Source organism: Tenrec ecaudatus, chromosome 9 (genome assembly GCF_050624435.1).
Source record: "Tenrec ecaudatus isolate mTenEca1 chromosome 9, mTenEca1.hap1, whole genome shotgun sequence".
NCBI lineage: Eukaryota > Metazoa > Chordata > Mammalia > Afrosoricida > Tenrecidae > Tenrec > Tenrec ecaudatus.
The window spans coordinates 60,677,134-60,682,993 of record NC_134538.1 but is presented as its reverse complement, the minus strand read 5'-3'; the positions used below and the strand labels follow the sequence as shown (position 1 = coordinate 60,682,993).

The 5,860-nt window shown below is 39.2% G+C and overlaps 1 pseudogene; it reads right to left on the bottom strand.

The window, feature by feature from the left end:
* Positions 1 to 3,956: 3,956 nt before the first annotated feature.
* Positions 3,957 to 4,169, bottom strand: LOC142456376 (large ribosomal subunit protein eL38 pseudogene; annotated as a pseudogene).
* Positions 4,170 to 5,860: the final 1,691 nt, after the last annotated feature.

Below are 5,860 nucleotides of genomic sequence, written 5' to 3'. Positions count from 1 at the left end.
GTATCCCTTCAGAGCACACACCACTGGTAGTGCAACCCATTAAAGAACTGTCATCTGGGAGGGAGGGGGGGAAAAAAAGAGGACCTGATGCAAGGGGCTTAAGTGGAGAGCAAATGCCTTGAGAATGATTGGGGCAGGGAATGTATGGATGTGCTTTATACAATTGATGTATGTATATGTATGGATTGTGGTAAGAGTTGTATGAGTCCCTAATAAAATGTAAAAGAAGAAAAGAGAAAAAAATGATTAGGGCAAAGACTGTACAGATGTGCTTTATACAATTGATGTATGTATATGTATGAACTGTGAAAAGAATTGTATCAGCCCCAATAAATTGTTAAAATTAATTAATTAATTAATTAAAAAAATAAATAAATAAAAATAAAACCAAAAAAAAGTTTGAATAAAATAAAATGGACAAATTGAAAAAAAAAAAGAAAATGATGATGGCAACATATGTACAAATGTGCATGACACAATGGAAGCATGTATGGATGGTGATTAGAGCTGCACGAGCCCCCAATAAAATGATTAAAAAAGAAAAAAAAAAGAACTGTCATCTAGCATTAATTTAATTCATTCTGTTTGTAATGAACATAATTCACACCATAGGCGCCTTGTTCTCATTCCAGCCTCTAAGGAGTTGTTTTACCTTCCTGTATCGCTCAAAAACAAATACATGCTTCCAGCTTGAAGCCGTCTGGACAGTTCCGTCAGGGAGGTCATTGAGACATCAAAGGGAATGGCATCATAAACACTACCCGTGTTTTATCTGATTGCAATGGTCTACTTGCACATCTTATGATATAACTGGAGTAATGAAGAGTAGGTACCTGGAAAATGATGTGTCTCCCCCAAAGTGTACGTTCCAGTATGAAAGAATATAAACTGAATGTGTACAGATCACAAAATGGACTCTAACAAAACTGCTCATATTAATTTTGGACTCTCTGCTAGTGTCATCAACTAAAAACTTCTCATGTTCTCTGTAACTGGAGTGGGCGAATTCTGCTCTACTGCTCTAGAGCACGAATCTTTATTGGAGGTCACGATCGCCAGGCCCCTTTCTAGTTATTTTGAGTCTCAGTCATGGAGACTTACATTCCTGTGGTACGTGAATCCTTTGGACTAATTTTGTTTTTCATGCTGGTTGATGTACTTCATGGTTCTTTGCAGCAGACTGTGAGACACCTAATAGTTGTACCACAGATGTGTTCATGGGCTTTTAAGAGCTCAGTTGCTACTCAACAGAGAATGATGTAAAGCATTGTGCCCTGTCTTATGTCAATTGACCTTGTAGTCTCCTGAGATATTGTCTCAAGCTCCTAGTTCCACCAATTTATTCCCTTAAGGAATTGTGTAACGGTTGAGAAGTATTCATACTTTAGTTCCCAGGATATTATGAATATAAGTTTAGCACATATGAATATATATGTGCTAAAACCTCATAAAACTCAATATAAATTCATCAGTTTATTCCTATCTACCTTCCCATGCCTGGTAAGCTTGTGTTTTATCTATAGATCCATTAAAAGATTGATTTATTTCTATTATTTCAGGATTGTGTACACATAATAGCATTTACCTTTGTTGCTTTTAACCAGTACCATCTTTGACTTAAACATTTTGTGTTTCTTCCCCTTGACTGCATATTTCCTTTTCCTTCACTCAGGTGAATATTTGTATGCTCTCTAGCTGGTAATCTACCTGCCTACCCTCCCACCCTGGTAACCTGGAGAGAATATATCTTCCTCGTTGTAAGCTTTTTGTTGACTTTTTATAATAGTGATCTCAGACAATACTTGTCCTCTCAAAAGTGACAAATTCCACACAACACAATGTCCTCTGGGCTCATCCATGTACTGATGTGCTTACAGACTCTTTACTATGGCATAGTACTCCCTGTGCACACAGAATACACTGTTCAGTCCTGGATGAGCACTTAGGTAACTTCCATCATCTTAATATTGTGAATAATGTTGAAATGAAAATGGGAACACATGTACTGGATCATTCCATGCCTCTGATGATATATATATATATATATATATATATATATATATATATATATATATATATATATATATAGTTGTTGGATATCTGAAGCACATGATATTTCTATTTCCTGTTTTTTAGGGAAGTGCCATGAAATTTCCCATGTGGTTTTACCATTTTACACTTTCACCAACAGAATATGATAGACTTCAGATTTCTCTATCCTCAATAGATTTATTTTTTTTAAAACTTTGCTGTTAATGAAAGGCTGGGGTTTTCAAAGTGCTGCTTTGATTTTCTTTTCTTGTTGGTGGTATAGGGGCTTATGAATTGGGCTGTGAACTACAAGGTCATAATTTCAAAGTCATCAACCACTCTGTGTTAGACAGGGTTCTCTAGAGAAACAAGACCAGGACACTAATAATTTTGTATATATTTATATAGATAGATAGAAATATAGACAGAGTGATACAAAAGAAATTAATAAATTTATAAAGCACTACAAATGGCTCAGTACAACTCACTTCCATGAGACGCTAGTGCACCAGGAGTCCTCTGTGGAGCAGTTCAGGCTCTCTGGCCACAGGCAGCAAACAGCAAGCTGGTCACCAAACAGTCAGCCAGATGACAGGGTCCCACAGACCCCAGCTCAAGATGTATATTCCAGTAGTGTGGCGAAGCAGGGCTTAAAACAACCTCCAGTTACAGCGACACAGTCCAAGGGTTTGGTGTCCCTCAGGTAGTGTAGTTTGCGAATGGAGGCACAGAAGGAGCAAGGCAGCCGCACACTGGTCCGATGATCAAAGAGCAAGAGAGAGAGGCGGGGCTCACAGAGCCAGTTAACTCTCCGCCCTTCAACCAATTTCACATGTGTTCATTGACCGTGTTAGCACAACAAAGCTACCTATCACACACTCCGTGGGGAAAGCTCAGGCTTTCTGCTCCAGTGAGATGTGCATGCTTGAAAACCACAGGGGACCCTATCTGATGGAAGGATATGAGTTGGAATTAACTTGATAGCAATGAGTTTGATTTGGGGATGGCTAATGATCCCAAGCATTTTTAAAATGTGTTTATTGACTTTCTGAATGTCTTGTTTGGTTAAATGTCTGCTTCTTTGCCTTCTGCCCATTTTCTTTAGGCCATTTTTTGTTGTTGTTAATAAGATGTTGAAGTTTTCCAAAGATTTTGGATTATTCCTTAGTTCTTATGCCGTTGCCAACATGCTTTCCCCATTCTTAGATTCCCTTTATACTCTATTTTGCTAATCATCTCTGATGCACATAAATGTTTAATTGTTATGAGATCCCAGGTGTCTAATTTGCTTTCTGCTCTTTTGTGCATTATTACTTATGTATGCTTGCTTATTTATGCCAGGTATTAGGGAGCCTAAGTTTACCCCTATGTTTTCTTGGATGATCATTATAGCTTTAGTTTTTATATTTAAGTCTTCATCTATCTTGTGATAGTCTTTTCTATGTGAGAACTCTGGAGCCTGCTTAATATTTTTGCAAATATATCTCCAGTTTTTACAGACTATTTGTTAAAGATTTCTCTTTTCCCCTGTGGAAAGGGTTTCAATATTTTGCCAAAGACAATTACTCATCAATGAATGGGCTTATTTCTGGCTTCTCAATCCTGTGCCATTGGCTTCTGTGTCTGCTATTGTTCTAGTACTAGGTTGTTGGCCATTGCTGCTGTGTAGCAGTTTTGATTTGGAAAAGTGTGACACTTCCTACTTTGATTTCTTGATTATACTAGGTTTGAATAGCCAGAGTTTCTTTCTTTGCATATGTTGATAATCCGATTTTTGATCTTTTAAAAATAATGCTTATGGGATCAGGATCAGGATTACATTACAAAGATAAATCCAAAAGGATTGCTACTGAAGGTCCAGTTCATCCATGCAGGGTTTTTTTTAAAGAATTGTTTTTATTATAGTTTGCATCAGCTAGCCGTGTTTATTTCAGCTCCTTCTCTGCCAGACCTGGGGGCAGAGACTGCTTCAGCTTCTCGGCCTTCTCCTTTTCGGTGATGACCAGGGTGTAGAGGTACCTGCTGCACCGCACCTTGAACTTCACGTTATCCTTGTTCTTCTTGATCTTGACAGACTTGGCGTCCATTCGCCGCACCGTGAGCAGGTAGTCCTTGATCTCTTCAATTTTGGGAGGCATGGCGACGAGGTGCGGACCGGCATAGCAAGCCGCAAGAAGCGAAGAGGGCGGAAGAGCCATCCATGCAGGGTTTAATGAGTTTATAGGAATGAGATATACATGGGTGAAAGGAGAGATGGAGTCCAACCTATCAATCAGGTCACACCATGATGACCCCTCCTCGGGGTTGTGGTCTTTTTTTATAAGACAGAGGCCCTTTGTCCCTTTGCATGCTTTAGATCTGGATCCTGTGTCTGGTTCATCAATCTCTTATTGGATTGGCTAACAATCCCAGAAGCTATCAATGGACTGACAACCTTGGATTTATTCAGCCAAACTTGGATTCCTCTATCTCGGCACCCACCACTCTGTTGCCCTCCTGCTTCTTCACCCTGCTTCCTACTTTTTAGCTTCTCTAGCTTCATAAGTCAGAGAAGTCTTCAGCTTATATTTGACCCATGGACTTGAACCAGGTTGCACTTACTTACTTCTACAAAGATGGACTTTCTACTCCAGTAAGTAGTTACAGCTTCAGAAATGGACAGGGACAGTTCTTCCCTGTCCTACAGGGTTTTTATGAATCCACATTGACTAGAGAGCAGTGATATGTACTGGTTTTGTTCCTCTTGGGAACCCAACCTAACACAAACAGTGTCTTAGGGTGTGTTCTGTAGGCAGAATAAAACCAGTGTAATGTGGAGAAAGAGAAAAAGAAAGAGAGAGAGAGAGAGAATTTTTAACAAAGAGATGGCTCACACATTTGTAGAGCTTGGTATGTTCCATGTCCATAGACCATCTTTCAGGTTTCTCTTTCCTCTTATAACCTCAGGGGCTGATGAATATGAGTTAAGATACAGAGACAAATGAATCAAAAGTCAATCGATAAACTAGCAGGCTGCCGATGACTTCCATGATGATTACGCAATATGGCAGGATGCTGGCTGAAAAATGCATACGAGGTCAGATAACAAGTCAGATGCAGAATCCAGGCACAATATACCACAAGCACTACATTATATTATGTTATTTCCACCACATCTTCTTATATTGAAAGCAGACTCATACCCGAAGAAACATTTTTTGAAGTAATTGGTTGATTATAGCAGATTTCATCATGAATAGGATTATTTTACATCAGATATCATAATAGGGAATGCCTTAGCTGCCAAGTCAGTGAGATTCCTCGCTCAGCCAACTTAACAGAAAACCTAACTGTCACACATGGGTTTGTTCCAGATAAAATGTGTTTGGATGCATCTCTGACACCAGTGGATGGCTACACAAACATTCTCTGGTCAACTGCAGGGAGAGTGTATGACTTAGTGTGGCTCTTCTAGTAATAGTCAGGATCAACTCAATGGCAGCGAGCGAGGTATGACATATGCCTTTGCAATGTTGTAGCACGTCCTACTGAACAACTGGATCCTGAGCATTTCTCAGCTGCCTGGCCACCTGTTAACTTCCTCAATAAATATTTTCATCATGAATATCGAGTGCGAGTTCTGTGTGCCTGCTACAATGGATTAGAGACCCTAGGGGAAAAATAGACTGCAAGAAAATAGCAAGTGTGAGAGGAATGCTCTACTTTCATTTTCATTAGAGTACTTTCACATAAAAATCCTACCAAACCACCTGTGGCTATGTGAGTCTGAAGATGGATTTATGGACTAATCTCAGATGTATGAACTTGAATTGAACTGGGCTGGGATATT